Source organism: Myotis yumanensis, unplaced genomic scaffold, assembly GCF_028538775.1.
Source record: "Myotis yumanensis isolate MYYU_CA2020_CCGP unplaced genomic scaffold, mMyoYum1.0.hap1 SCAF_16, whole genome shotgun sequence".
NCBI classification, from domain to species: Eukaryota; Metazoa; Chordata; class Mammalia; order Chiroptera; family Vespertilionidae; genus Myotis; species Myotis yumanensis.
The window spans coordinates 2,257,060-2,272,015 of NW_027223767.1; the positions used below are offsets into that span (position 1 = coordinate 2,257,060).

General features: G+C 50.9%; 1 protein-coding gene across 1 annotated transcript in view; it reads left to right on the forward strand.

Moving 5' to 3' along the window:
* Positions 1-2,609: 2,609 nt before the first annotated feature.
* The window catches only part of SLC5A10 (solute carrier family 5 member 10), a 74,810-nt gene continuing 62,463 nt past the window's right edge, over positions 2,610-14,956 (forward strand). The window contains exon 1 of the mRNA XM_070393373.1: positions 2,610-2,663. The gene's annotated coding sequence lies outside the window, so the exon portion shown is untranslated. The remainder of the gene's footprint in view (positions 2,664-14,956) is intronic.

Here is a 14,956-nt window from a genome sequence, read left to right on the forward strand (position 1 = left end):
CAAAGTTTTAAGCAGCCAGAGTTCCACAGCAAGCCGGTAGCCATTCAAATGTAAATTGCTACCTTCTTCCTAAAGAGATTACCATGGGAAGCCAGCCTTCTAAATTAACAAAGGGTGTAGCTAGTCTTTACCTGGGCTACTAGAACCTTTATAATTAATACTAGAGGCCCGGTGTACAAAAATTTGTGCACTTGTCGGGGGGGGGGGGGGCCCTCAGCCCGGCCTATGCCCTCTTGCAGTCTGGGACACCTCAGAGGATGTCCACCTGCTGGCTTAAGCCCGCTCCCTGGGAGATTGGGCCCAAGCTGGCAGTCAGACATCCCTCTGGCAGCCCAGCAGCCCTCAGGGGATGTCCACTTGCCAGCAGGGAGCAGGCCTAAGTTGCAGTTGGACATCCTTAGCACTGCTGAGGAGGCGGGAGAGGCTCCCACCACCACCACTATACTGGCAGCTGTCAGCCTGGCTTGTGGCTGAGCAGAGCTCCCCCTATGGGAGCGAACTGACCACCAAGGGTGGCTCCTGCATTGAGCGTCTGCCCTCTGGTGGTCAGTGTGTGTCATAGTGACCAGTGATTCCAAGTCACTCTGCTGTTAGGGTCAATTTGCATATTGCCCTTTTATTATATAGGATAGAGGCCTGGTGCATGGGTGGGGGCCAGCTGGTTTGCCCTGAAGGGTGTCCCAGATCAGGGTGGGGGTCTTGCTGGAGTGCCTGGCCAGCCTGGATGAGGGGCTGAGGGCCCTTTTCAGACTGGCCACACCCTCTTCAGGGTGGGGGTCCCCGCTGGGGTGCCTGGCCAGCTTGGGTGAGGGGCTGATGACTGTTTGCAGCTGGTCACACCCCCTTCAGGGTGGGGGTCCCCACTGGGGTGCCTGGCCAGCTTGGGTGAGGGGCTGATGGCTGTTTGCAGGCTGGTCAAGTCCCCCCACAGTGGGGACCCTCATCCCATGGAGGTTTGGCCAGCCTGGGTGAGGGGCTGATGGCTGTTTTCAGTCTGGCCACACCCCCTTTACGGTGGGGGTCCCCACTGGGGTGCCTGGCCAGTCTGGGTGAGGGGCTGAGGGCTGTTTTAAGGCTGGCCAAGCCCCCCTGGCAATGGAAGCTCCCAGACTCTCCTTTCTTTCTTTCTTTCTTTCTTTCTTTCTTTTTTTTATTCTGGGATTTATTTACCTTCTATAATTGAAACTTTGTAGCCTTGAGAGGAGCTCAGAGCTGGTCAGGGCGGGTGGGAGGGAAGCCTCCTGCTCGCTCCAGCTCCGTGGCCACGGCTGGCTGAAAGCAGGTATCTGGGGTTTATTTACCTTCTATAATTGAAACTTTGTTGCTTTGAGTGGAGCTCAGAGCCCGCCGCAGCAAGCGGGAAGCTTGGCTTCCTCCATCATTGGGGCAACCAAGTCTCCTGCTTTCTCCAGCTCCATCTTGGTTGGGTTAATTTGCATATAGTCGCTCTGATTGGCTGGTGGGCATGGCTTAAGGCATGGCGAAGGTATGGTCAATTTGCATGTTTGTGTTTTATTAGTGTAGATATTATTTAGCTATGTTTTAACAATTTTGAGATTCTAGAGCCAACTACAATTATCTAAGGCATTTACTTTGGCAAATTCTGTAACAGATAATTTACTAACTTTTTAATTTTTTAACTTTGGAATGCGGTCCCTTATTATTTAAAAACTACCCTTTTATATGGAAATCTTTGGGTCATCTCTGCCATCTTTCTTTTGAGAAAAAACAGTCTTTGGGTTTTAGTCTGTAGCATTGTAAAGAGATTAAGTTTAGCTCAAAACTATCTAACATCCGAAATCGAACCGTGTGCACACATTTTTTAAGCTAACTTCTCTCTTTACACATGCACAGAAACCTCAGACACATTTCTAAATTCTGCAAAACTTTTCATGGCGAGAAGGAGACTTTTCCTAGCACACTCGTGAGGGGGCGTACATGTTACAGGATCACCACGTGTCTCCCTTCCCCCACCTCCTGCTTGCTTTGGGGGAAAATTCAGTAATGGTCTGGTCGTCTACTGTTTGTTTGTTTGTTTGTTTGTTTTTGTTTTTAAATTGACACCGAAACCGGTTTGGCTCAGTGGATAGAGCGTCGGCCTGTGGACTCAAGGGTCCCAGGTTCGATTCCGGTCAAGGGCATGTACCTGGGTTGTGGGCACATCCCCAGTAGGAGATGTGCAGGAGGCAGCTGATCGATGTTTCTCTCTCATCGATGTTTCTAACTCTCTATCTCTCTCCCTTCCTCTCTGTAAAAAATCAATAAAATATATTTAAAAAAAAATAAAATAAATTGAAGGCATGCTTGGAATTAGCTGGCCTTTGTTTAAACTTCCTTGGTTGCAATTTTTACAGATTTTACACTTTTCAAATTAATCTTAAAATCTTAAAATTTTAACACAGCACAATAAAATCATAAATCAGAGAAAAGCAGATAAAATTTACAATACAGACGCATAGGAAGAATTTCACTAGCCTGGTCTGGGAGGGAAAGAAAAAAAAATTTTAAGATAAAGAATTATTGGCAGTTGCCGAGAAATTCCTTTAATCCTTTCTACTTGGTTCAGCCCAGTAGAAGTAGTTTGAGCCACCAGCAAAATGAAATATGAAGTCGCTTTCACTTTCGGCCGAGTGCCTGCATCCAGCTGTAAAGGCTGGGCAACTGTGAGTAAAACCTTTCTTATTGTAAGGTTCGAAGCACAGGAGACAAGGTCAGAGAGCCAGGCAAGTCGAAAAGAAGGAACTTTAATCTGCACTCCCGGGCGAGGTTCACGGGTCCAAGGGTGGGGCCAGTGAAGTCTCGCCAAAAGGGAATGGAGGCACTTTTTTTATACAACTGTTCACTGAGGGCAGGGGAGCATGAACTGTGGGAGTTTTGGCCGCGGGCAAGTCTGTCACGGGTTCCAGGAAGGAACCAGTATCTGCGTCACCATCTACCTGGTGCACTGGACTGTTACGGGTTCCAGGAAGGATCCAGTATCTGCATCACCATCTGCCTTGCGATTGCATGCATCGGCTCCTGGACTTCCCTCCGACCTAACATCCCGGCCTTTTGGTGATAGGGGCACCAAAATCGTCTTGGCTACTTCCTGCTGACCAAGGGAGAAGAGGGAGGGGGGTTTTAAAGGCCAGGGTCAGGCAGAGGCAGGTTGGAGGGCAGCCGAGCAAAGGGGTGGAGCAGGAGCTGATTTACAATCACCCGTGACATCTCCACAATCCAGGAGCGGATGAACTTGAGGAGGCAGGGGGCTAGGAGAAAAAAGACACAGATGAGAATTAGGGGCCCTATCATGGGTAGGACCCAGGTAGCTAAGGGGCTTTGGAACCAGCCAAAAAGAGAGTTGTCCCAAGAGTGTCTTGCACGTAGTTCTTCACTCAGCTTAGTCAGGGTCTGCACGTTCTGCTCCACTACTCCGGACTCATTGATGTAGTAGCAGCATTCTTCCTAAAGGAATATGCAGGTTCCTCCTTTCTCTGCAGTAAGGGGTCTAGGGCCCGTTGGTTCTGCAGGGTTACTTGGGCTACCAATGTTACTTGCCGCTGTAGGGAGGCTAAGGAGGCGGTAGTAGACTCCAGGGCTATCTGGAGCTTGTCAATGAAATCCTGGGCAGAGACTAGGCTGTTCCCGAGGGCCTCCACCGGCGAGGCCTACTGAGGCAGCGACACTCACCCCTAACATGACAGGGAGGAAGGCGGCCCGGCGGGCCCGGGGGTGGGAAGAAGGGAGCAGCCAGGATAGCTCCGACTCTCCATACAAGGTTAGTTGGGGAACTACTGTGACCACGAAGCAAGGCCCAGGGTGAGAGGAATTTATGCAGTTGCTTAAGGTGCCGTTGCACCAAAAGAAGGTACCGGGGCTGGCCTTGGGGGACTGGCTGCGGTGTGGTTTTGGGTACAGTTCCAAGTGACTCGTCCCCCAGTTACCGGATTACTGGTCTGGTAGCATATCCGTAGGGGCAGGGTGGGCTTTGGAGTTTCGGATTCCCAAAGGGGAATGCCAGCCAAGGGAGGCTGACATTCACCTTGCCCCTGGGCTCCTGGAGGAGTTATGAGTGGGACGGCAGCCAGCAAAGGTCTTTGGAGAGAGGCGCATAGAAAGCAGTGTGAGACACTGGGCAGGGTGCGGGTCTCGTTGAGGAATAGTAGAGTGTGTTGAATAAGTTGGAGCCAAGAAGATAGGACTTCTACCCGGGGGGAGTCGGGCAGCTTCCCTCTAAGGGACTGTTCAGCCTGTAGGATGCTGTTGGAGACCTGGATTTTGGCCTCCTGGGCCAAGACATATTCCCAGGAGGTGTAAATGGTCCCTGAAGGGGTCGAGCTCCAACCACTCCCGTATAGTTTTCCCATAACGCCCGTAACCCATTGCTGGTCCCAGGGATCCTGGACCCTGATGTTGAAGGTCCCATCCTTCCAGAAAAAGGGGCCAGTTCTGACCTCATTATAGGCATCATGGGTGACACAGCCTGACCAGCGGCAACCCCCATAGGTGTTGACATCTTGATTACACCTGTCTGGGTTCCGCTGGTCATAAGCAAAACAGGCATAGGGTCGGCCACCGTTGGACACTGACCGGAGGTCGACAGCCATCAGGATCTCCGCCTGGCATCCGACCAGAGGGCAGTCCTGAGATCTTACCTGCCGGGTGACTTGTGTGCTGTCCTGGTAGTAGGTTTCACGGACCTTGGACCTCCACACATAAGCAGGTTGGGGGTGAGTGTAGGTTGCTCAGGGCCGGGAGGAGAAGGAGGAGCAGGAGGGTGACTAAGGCGAACCTTAGTGGAGCCCAACACCTCACATTTATAGAAGTCATGCTGCTCCGGGGTCCTCTTGAGCCTGGAAAGGTGGTGCCACGATGGATCGCCAAGTAGTTTGGCCACGGTGGGGGTTGTAAGGATTACAGTGTGAGGTCCCGTCCACCTAGGCTCCAAGGCTTTCGGATGTAGATTCTTAAGGAGGACAGAGTCACCCGGGTGAAGGGCTGGTCCTCGGGAGCCCTGGTCGGTCGGTTCTGGCTTGGGCAGAAACCTGTCCGCGTGTTCTCGGAGCAGCTGCCTGAGTAAGGACAGATATGGAAGATAAGTTCCCAGGGGAGGAGGATCAGTAGGGATATGGTGGTTGAGCAAGAAGGGTCTCCCATATAGGAGTTCAAAAGGACTTAAGAAGGTGGGGCTCCTTGTAGCCTGGATTCTGGTCAGGGCCATGGGCAGGAGGTCCGGCCAGGAGCTGCATATTTCTAGAGAGAGTTTAGTTAGATGGTCTTTAAGAGGCCATTAATCCTCTCGATCTTACCCAATGATCAGTAGGGTATGTGTAGCTTCCAGGAGATGCCAAGAGAGGTGCTAGCCTGCTGGACGACCCTTGCTATAAAAGCTAGACCGTCGTCTGATTGGATGGAGGTGGGGAGGCCAAACCTTGGGATCATGTGTGTTATTAGGGTCTCAGCCACCACTTCAGCAGTTTCCTTGCGGGTGGAAAGGCTTCCACCCACCCTGTCAGGGTGTCTGCCATGGTCAGCAGGTACCTGGTCTTCTTGTGGGGAGGCATGTGGGTGAAGTCTACCTGCCAGTCCTGCCCTGGGAGGTGTCCCCTCATTTGATGGGTGGAAAGTTGAGGCTCATCCCTCCCTGGGGTGAGACAGCCGCACGCGTGGGGCAGGAGAAGCAGGCACTCTTGACCGCCTCTCGCAGTGCGGGCGAGGTGAAGAGGGGCTCGAGGAACCTCCAAAATGCCAGAGGTCCACTGTGCAAGGACCTGTGGATCTGTTGGGCCATGGCCCCTGCCTGGGCCCGAGGGAGGGCGATTTTGTTATTTATAAAGATCCATCCCTCAGGACCAGGAGAGCCTCCCCGCTGCAGGAGTTTATTTTTCTCTTCTTCTGTATATTTGAGGAGTAATGGAGGGAAGGGAAAGGAACAGGACCGGAGCTGGGGGCCCTTCACCCTGAGGTAAGCCTTTGGCCACCACGTCTGCTCGGGGGTTTCCCCGAGTAACCAGCGAGGAGTCCGTCTGATGGCCTCGGCAGTGCATGATGGCTACCTGGGAGGGAAGCTGTAAGGCATCAAGTAAGCGGGTTATGAGTCTAGCGTTGATAATAGGTGAGCCTTTAGTGGAGAGAAAGCCCCTCTCCCTCCAAATAACCGCGTGCCAATGGGCTATCACCGTGGTCGGCAAACTGCGGCTTGTGAGCCACATGTGGCTCTTTGGCCCCTTGAGTGTGGCTCTTTCTAAGCCTTAGGAGTACCCTAATTAAGTTAATAACAATGTACCTACCTACATAGTTTAAGGGTTTTTTAAAAAAATATTTTATTGACTTTTTACAGAGAAGAAGGGAGAGGGATAGAGAGTTAGAAACATCAATGAGAGAGAAACATCGATCAGCTGCCTCCTGCACACCCCCTACTGGGGATGTACCTGCAACTAAAGTACATGCCCTTGACCGGAATCGAACCTGGGACCCTTCGGTCCGCAGGCCGACACTCTATCCACTGAGCTAAACCGGTTAGGGCTATATAGTTTAAGTTTAAAAAATTTGGCTCTCAAAAGAGATTTCAATCGTTGTACTGTTGATATTTGGCTCTGTTGACTAATGAGTTTGCCGACCTCTGAGCCATCAGAAGGGAATATTTGGAGTCTGTATATATGTTTACCCTCCTCCCTTGGGCCAGGTGTAGGGCGCGGGTCAGCGCGATGAGCTTGGCCTTTTTAGAGGTGGTACCCTCTGGGAGTCGGGCATCCTCCAGAGTCCACTCGGGTGTTACTACCGCACAGGAGGCTTTCCGACGTCCCTGGGGGTCCAGGCACGAGCTTCCATCCACAAACAGAGTTAAGTCAGGATTAGAGACAGGAAAATCGGAGAGTCCTGCCCGAGGTTGAGTGAGGGCCTCGATGACCTCGGGGCAGGAGTGCATTGCCGCAGGTTGGCTGGAGGCAGCGGGAAGGAGAGTGGCCTGGTTCAGGGCTGGGTACTGGGTCAGGGAGATGTCAGGATTCTCGAGGAACAGGAGATGGAGTTCCTGCATGGGAGAGGGGGCAAGGAGAGATTAGGATCGGTGGAACAGGAGATCTTGTAGTCTGTGGGTTGTTGGAGGCAGATTTTTTGGGCCTCCTTGGTGAGGGTGGCAGCTGCAGCCAGAGCCCGGAGGCAGGGCTGCCATCCCCGGACCGTGGGGTCAAGCTGTCTGGACAGGTGCTACGGGAGTGAAGGCCGGCCTTAGGGGCTGAGTGAGGATCCCAATAGCCATTCCCTGTCTTTCATCAGTAAATAGTTGGAAAGGCTTAGAGATGTCGGGGAGAGGGGAGGGGGGGAGATGCCAGAAGGGTATCCCGGAGCTTAGAGAAAGCCTGGTTAATGAGGGAGGGTGAGGGGAGGGGGCCTACTGGCGTTTCTTTAACAGCCTGGTATAGGGGCTTAGCTAGGAGAGCAAAGTTTGGGACCCAATGGCGGAAGAATCCTACCAGTCCCAAAAAGGACAAGATCTGGTCTGCAGAAGTGGGGGGCTGTAGGTCTCCTATTGCCTGTGCTCGGTCAACTGTCAGTCCTCGGGAATTGGGCATCAGACAGATCCCCAAGTAAGCTGACAGTTGCACCTTGGCAGGGGACACACGGTATCCCTTGTCCCCTAGAAAGTTGAGGAGATCAGCTGTATGCTTCTGAGACATGTCCAGGGAGGGGCTGCAGAGAAGGAGGTCATCTACATACTGGAGAAGAGTGCTGGGTTCTAACGAGCATTGTTGGAGGTCTCTGGCTAGGGCCTGGCCAAACAGGTGAGGACTGTCCCTGAACCCCTGGGGCAGGCCCGTCCAGGTGAGTTGGCGGGATACCTGCTCGTCTGGGTCCTCCCAAGGAAATGCAAACAGATGGAAAGAGTCTGGGTCCAGAGGGATGGTAAAGAAGGCGTCCTTGAGGTCGAGGACGGAAAAGTGGGTGGTACAGGACGGGATTCGTGAAAGGAGAGTGTAAGGATTAGGGACCACCCGGGTGGATGGGGACCACCGCTTCATTGATCAGCCGGAGGTCCTGAACCAGCGGTAGGTCCCGTCTGCCTTCCTAACTGGGAGGATGGGGGTGTTGCAGGAAGAATCGATAGGTATGAGGAGACCCTGCCCCAGAAGCCGAGTAATGAGGGGTTTGAGCCCTCGGTGATGAGTTAGGGAGATAGGAAACTGGGGGTGGGAGGGAAATGAGGTGGGGTCCTTAAGTCTAATCTTGACCGGGGCATGGTGTCTAGTAACCACCGGGGTAGAGGTATCCCACACTTTGGGGTCGACAAGGGGATGCAGGTAGTGGGGGATCGGTGTCCCCGTGAAGGGAGGAGGCCAGGAGCAGAAGAAGCAGGGAGATTGAAGGGCTCCGAGTGAGCTGCAGAGTGGCCCCTAGTTTGGTGAGGATATCCCATCCTAAAAGGGGCACGGGGCATGAAGGCATGACTAGGAACGAGTGGGTTATAGGGCTATCATCGAGGAGACAGGGAAGGGGTCCGGTGGCCAGCAGGCAGGTGGATTTGCCGTCAATACCCATGACCGAGATTGTGGAAGGGAAAGGGGCCCTGAAAAGGAGGGCAGGACAGAGAAGGTAGCCCCCGTATCGACCAGGAAGGAGACTGGCTTACCCACTACCTTGAGTGTACCCTGGGCTTGGCGAGAGTGATGGGGGGTCGTTGAGTCCGGGCACCTTCAGTCTTCGGCCAGTCCCAGCATGGCCAGGAGCGGGTCATGACCTGGAAGGGTGGCCCCTCCACGCTGAGACTCAGAAGGCCTGTCACTTTTCCAGGGGCAGTCACTTTTCCAGTGGCCGCTTTGACCACATGCTGGGCAGGGCTTGGTTGAAGCTCGGGGCTGGGGGCACTGCTTTGCCCAGTGGACGTCATTCCCGCACTTGAAACATTCTCCAGGTGGCGTTCGTCCTCTCGTTGCACCCCCACCGTGCACAGCCCCCTTGGGACCATGCGTGGCTGCTGTCGGCCACAGGGCTGCAACCAGGGCTTGGGTTTGCAGGTCTACCTTCTGTCGAAGGCGGGCCTCCTGATCCGACTCTGCCTGCTCCTCACGGCATTAAAAACCTTAAAGGCCATGTTCACTGGATCTCGGACTGGGGTCTGAGGGCCATCCTCAGCCTTTTTTAAACTTTTTCCGAATATCTGGGGCCGACTGCGAGATGAAGTGGGTGGCTAAAACTGTTGCTCCGGCCGGGGACCCAGGGTCCAGATGAGTATACAAAGTCAGAGCCTCAGTCAGCCTGTTAAGGAAGACTGCGGGGTTCTCATCTGGTCCCTGAGTAATTTCTCTCAGTTTGTTATAATTAACTACCTTGTGGGAGACGGCCTGTAGGCCGGCCATCAGGCATTGGAGCATCTGGTCTCGGTGTCAGTGCCCGTTTTGCCCTCCGGGGGTATCTAGTTGGTACTCCCAGCCTGGCTCTTGGCGAGGAACGGCCTGGGCCCCCACCAGCATATTGGCATCTGTAAGGTGGACCTGATCTGTGTGGTCCATTGCTGCCCCCAAGACTCTCTCCCTTTCATCTGACGTTAGGGTGGAAGAAAGAATGACATGGATGTCATGCCAGGTGAGGTCACAGGCCTGAGAGAGGTATCGGAACTCCTTGATGAACACTGTAGGGTTGGCGGAAAAGGACCCCAGCCGCTTCTCAGTCTGGGAGAGATCCAACAGAGAGAAGGGAACATGGACCTGGACAACTCCCTCAGACGCGGACGAGACAGAGGGGAGGAAAGATTTCCGGGGGGTTCAGATAAGGTGGAAAGTGGAGGGGTATCGGTAGGCAGAGTAGGTTTCTCACGAGCCAGGAGAACCTGGGCTGTGGAACAGGAGGGGCAGAGGAGGGGCGGGAGTGCAGATTTAAAAAAGGCCTGGACATATGGGACCTTGAGCCACTTCCCAGTTCACCAGCAGAAATTACTGAGGTCAATAAGGATGTTAAAATCAAAGGTCCCATTTTCGTGCCATTTTGACCCGTTGTCCAATTCATACTGAGGCTATGCCACGTTACAGAAATAAATGAGGTGCTTAGGACGCAGACCTGGGACAGGCCTAGTTTAGCCAGGTTGGTGAGCAGGCACCCTAGAGGTGTGCTCGGATCAGGTTTAGAATTTTGATTACCCATGCTCGATACCTGAGGTCAGTAGCTGGGGCTAAAGGATCAGCGTCCCAATCATTTAGCCGAGGCTATGGATGGGCGGAGGGACCGAGGGACAGCAGGGACGTCTCCCCTACCTCCTGGGGTCTGGAGAACCCTTCCCGGAAGGGTCCAGAGAATAGGGGGCAACCTCTGACGCGGCCACACTTTACAGACAGAGACGTCGGCGGATGACTGCCAGGGATCGGCATGGGCCGGGACTTTCCGCTGATGCTGCCGAGCCGGGGGAGAGGCCAGGGAGTACTGAGCCACAAGAAGGGAGAGGAGGGCACCCCGGACCGTGGGGGGATGGTCAGATGGGGTGCTTGCATCTCCCGGGTTTCGGCACCAAATGTAAGGTTTGCGGTGCAGGAGACAAGTCAGAGAGCCAGGCAAGTCGAAAAGAAGGAACTTTAATCTGCACTCCTGTGCAAGGTTCACGGGTCCAAGGGCGGGGCCAGTGAAGTCGCGCCAAAAGGGAATGGAGGCACTTTTTTTATACAGCTGTTCACTGAGGGCAGGGGAGCATGAACTGTGGGAGTTTCCGCCTTGGGCAGGTCTGTCATGTGTTCCAGGTAGAAACCAGTATCTGCGTCACCATCTACCTGGTGCACTGGTCTGTTATGGGTTCCAGGAAGGATCCAGTATCTGCGTCACCATCTGCCTTGCGGTTGCATGCATCAGCTCCTGGACTTCCCTCCGACCTAACACTTATCATCTAAGTTATCCCATCACAGTGATGCTTCTCCTGCTCTGCCTCAAACTCCAGCTCCTGCTCATAATTACACGGTAAATCTTTATCAGGTGGGCTCTTGACTGCGGTCGCAGGAGCGACAGGCAGAGGCGAAGGAGGCACAGAGCGGGGAAGTGGTAATTTTAGAGATTCGCACCCCTCCACTGTAGGCTGTAAAGCTGTGGCCACATCCTGCTTAGACATTCTTAAACTCTCCTGCGCTGGATCAAGGCAATCATGAATTAAAGACCATAATGTGAATGTAGAAATGGGAATCTTCTCTGGACCTTCTGCTGTGTATCGGTCACACAACTGCTTTCCGACCTTTTCCCACATTTGAAAGTTGATGGTTCCCTCTTCAGAAAACCAAGGGCAAGTTTCATTAACAAAATTTAAGAAATCAAGAATCTGACTCATTAAAATACCAACGGCATATTTCACAGACTTAGAACGAACTCTCCAAAAATTCATCTGGAATAAAAAAATAGCTGCAGCGATCCTGAGAAAGAACAAAGTAGGTGGGATCTCAATGCCAGATATCAAGCTGTATTACAAAGCCACTGTTCTCAAAACTGCCTGGTACTGGCACAAGAACAGACATATAGATCAATGGAATAGAATAGAGACCCCAGAAATCAACCTGAACCAATATGCTCAATTAATATTTGACAAAGGAGGCAAGAACATACAATGGAGTCAAGATAGTCTCTTTAATAAATGGTGTTGGGAAAATTGGACAGATACATGCAAAAAAATGAAACTAGACCACCAACTTACACCATACACAAAAATAAACTCAAAATGGATAAAGAACTTAAATGTACGACGGGAAACCATAAAAATACTAGAAGAATCCAAAGGCAACAAAATCTCAGACATATGCCGAAGCAGTTTCTTCACTGATACAGCTCCTAGGGCATTGGAAACTAAAGAGAAAATAAACAAATGGGACTACATCAAAATAAAAAGCTTCTGCACAGCAAAAGAAACCATCAACAAAACAACAAGAAAACCCACTGCGTGGGAAAACATATTTGCCAATGTCATATCTGATAAGGGCCTAATCTCCAAAATTTATAGGGAACTCATACAACTTAACAAAAGGAAGATAAACAATCCAATCAAAAAATGGGCAAAGGATCTAAATAGACACTTTTCAAAAGAGGACATTCAGAAAGCCAAGAGACATATGAAAACATGCTCAAAGTCACTAATCATTCGAGAGATGCAAATCAAAACAACAATGAGGTACCATCTCACACCTGTCAGACTGGCTATCATCAACAAATCAACAAACGACAAGTGCTGGAGAGGATGTGGAGAAAAAGGAACACTTGTGCACTGCTGGTGGGAATGCAGACTGGTGCAGCCACTAAGGAAGATAGTATGGAGTTTCCTCAAAAAACTAAAAATGGAACTCCCATTTGACCCAGTGATCCCACTTCTAGGAATATATCCCAAGAAACCAGAAACACCAGTCAGAAAGGATATGTGCACCCATATGTTCATAGCAGCACAATTCACCATAGCTAAGATCTGGAAACAGCCTAAGTGCCCATCAGTAGATGAATGGATTAGAACACTGTGGTACATCTACACGATGGAATACTATGCTGCTGTAAAAAAGAAGGAACTCTTACCATTTGCAACGGCATGGATGGAGCTGGAGAGCATTATGCTAAGTGAATAAGCCAGTCAATGAAGGAAAAATACCACATGATCTCACTCATTTATGGATAATAAAGACTATTATAAACTTATGAATAAAAATAGATCCAGAGGCAGAGCAGCCTTGAACAGACTGTCAAACTACAGCGGGAAGGCCGGGGAGGGTTGGGGGGCAGGAGGGGAGGGTAAGAGATCAACCGAAGGACTTGTATGCATGCATATAAGCATAACCAATGGACATAAGACACTGGGGGGCGGGGAGGGGGTAGAGGAGGCCAGGGGATTGTCAAGGAGAAAAAAGAAGGAGACATATGTAATACTCTTTGTAATACTTTAAACAATAAAACAATTTTTAAAAAAAGAATCTGACTACTCTTAACAGAGCATCCTCGAGCTTTGAGCAAAGTTTTAAGCATTTGAGAGTAGAGGTCTTTCCTGAGACCCTGAATTACCCATGTTTTACACCCAGCTAATACAACTTACAACATCCACTCCTTACCTTACTTCTTTAATCTGTTGCACAGCACACTTCTCGGAGCACTCCCTCGCTTGACTTTTGAGAGTTCCCCTGTACTCAAGTTCCTGGACCCGGGCACCAAATGTAAATATTTCTCTCCTTTCTGCATCCAGTGCGGCTAGAGAGTGGATCAGTTCCTGAGTAGGGGCTGCTGGGGATTGAGAAAATGAAAGAAAGAGACAGACACAGAGATAGAAGGAAAAAGCTGGGGCCGGGTGGGACGGCTGTCCTATGATGGAGAGACAGTGACCCAGAGCCAATACAGAGCATTCATTTTATACAGCAAAAACCAGGAAGTTTTACTAAAGGTCAAGACAAAGGAGGTTATGTGCATTCTTGGGTGGCCGGAGTCATATTCATTCCTGGTACTTGGCTGGATTTAGATAACAAAACCCACCCCCTGGTGCCTGGGCTGAAGGTCAAGCTGACAACCCTCCTGCCTCTGTCAAGGTGTGTTTCCAGGACGTGGCTCTGCCAATGCCACTGGACTCAGCTGACGATAATTAAAGAAATGACCATGTGCCTTCCCAGGCGCTCTCTACAGTTTCTGTTGACAAATCAGCTGATAGTTGTATGGGCTCTCCCTTATAGGTAACTAACTGCTTTTCTCTTGCTGCTTTTAAGATTCTCTCTTTGTCTTTTGCCCTTTGCATTTTAATTATGATGTGTCTTGGTGTGGTCCTCTTTGGGTTCCTCTTGTTTGGGGTTCTCTGTGCTTTCTGGACTTGGTAAGTTTTCTATCATTATTTCTTCAAATAGGTTTTCGATATCTTGCTCTCTCTCTTCTTCTGGCACCCCCATAATTCAGATGTTGGTATGCTTGAAGTTGTCCGAGAGGCTCCTTACACTATTTTCATACTTTTGGATTCTTTTTTCTTTTTGCTCTTTTGGTTGGGTGTTTTTTGCTTCCTCATATTTCAAATCATTGATTTGATTCTCAGGATCCTTTAGTCTACTGTTGAATCCCTGTATATTATTCTTTATTTCAGTCAGTGTATGCTTTCTGACTGATCTTGTCCATTTTGTTGACATTCTCACTAAGATCCTTGAAAGTCTCAATAAGTCCCTTGGAGCAGTGGTCGCCAACATTTCAGACCTCATGGACCACCAGTGGTCTGTGGATCAATGGTTGGTGACTGCTGCTCCAAAAGTTTCCTTAAACCAGTGGTTGCAACCTTTTGGACCTCACAGACCACCAGTGGTCCGCGGACCACCGGTTGGCCACCACTGCCTTGGAGATTTCTAGAAGATTCTTGAGTAACCTTATAACTATGGTTTTGAACTCTATATCCAGTAGTTTGCTTTCTTCCATTTCTTTCATTTGTGACATGTTTCATTGTCTCCGCATTTTGGCTGCTTCCCTGTGTTTGTTTCTATGTATTGGGTAGCTGCTAAGTCTCCTGAGTTGATAGAGTGGTCTTGTGTAGTAGGTGTCCTATAGGACCCAGTGGCTCAGCCTCCCCAATCACCTATGGTGGACAATCTAGGTGCACCCCTGTGTGGGCTGTGTGCACAGTCTTCTTGTAGTTGAGCCTTGATTGCTGTTGGTGTCACTGGGAGGAATTGACCTCCAGGCCAATTGGCTGTTGGGACCAGCTGTGACTACAGTGGGACAGCTGCTGTGCAGGAGACACCTCTATGGAGCAGGACTTGCTTCAGTGGGGCTTTGGCGCTCACTGAGTTGCCCCTTGAGCATATCACTTATGGATGTGAAGATTTGTAATCTGGTATGGTCTCACACTGACCACTGGGTACACTGGCTCTTGGGTCTCCAGGGAGTTGCAAAGTCATCCACTTCCTGGGACCATCCAGCAGGAGCTACAGAGAGATCTGCAGATTCCTCCTCTTTGTTTCGGGTTTGGAAGTGCCCAGACAAGGCCCAGCTGTGAAGCAAGGCAGGCTGGTGCTGG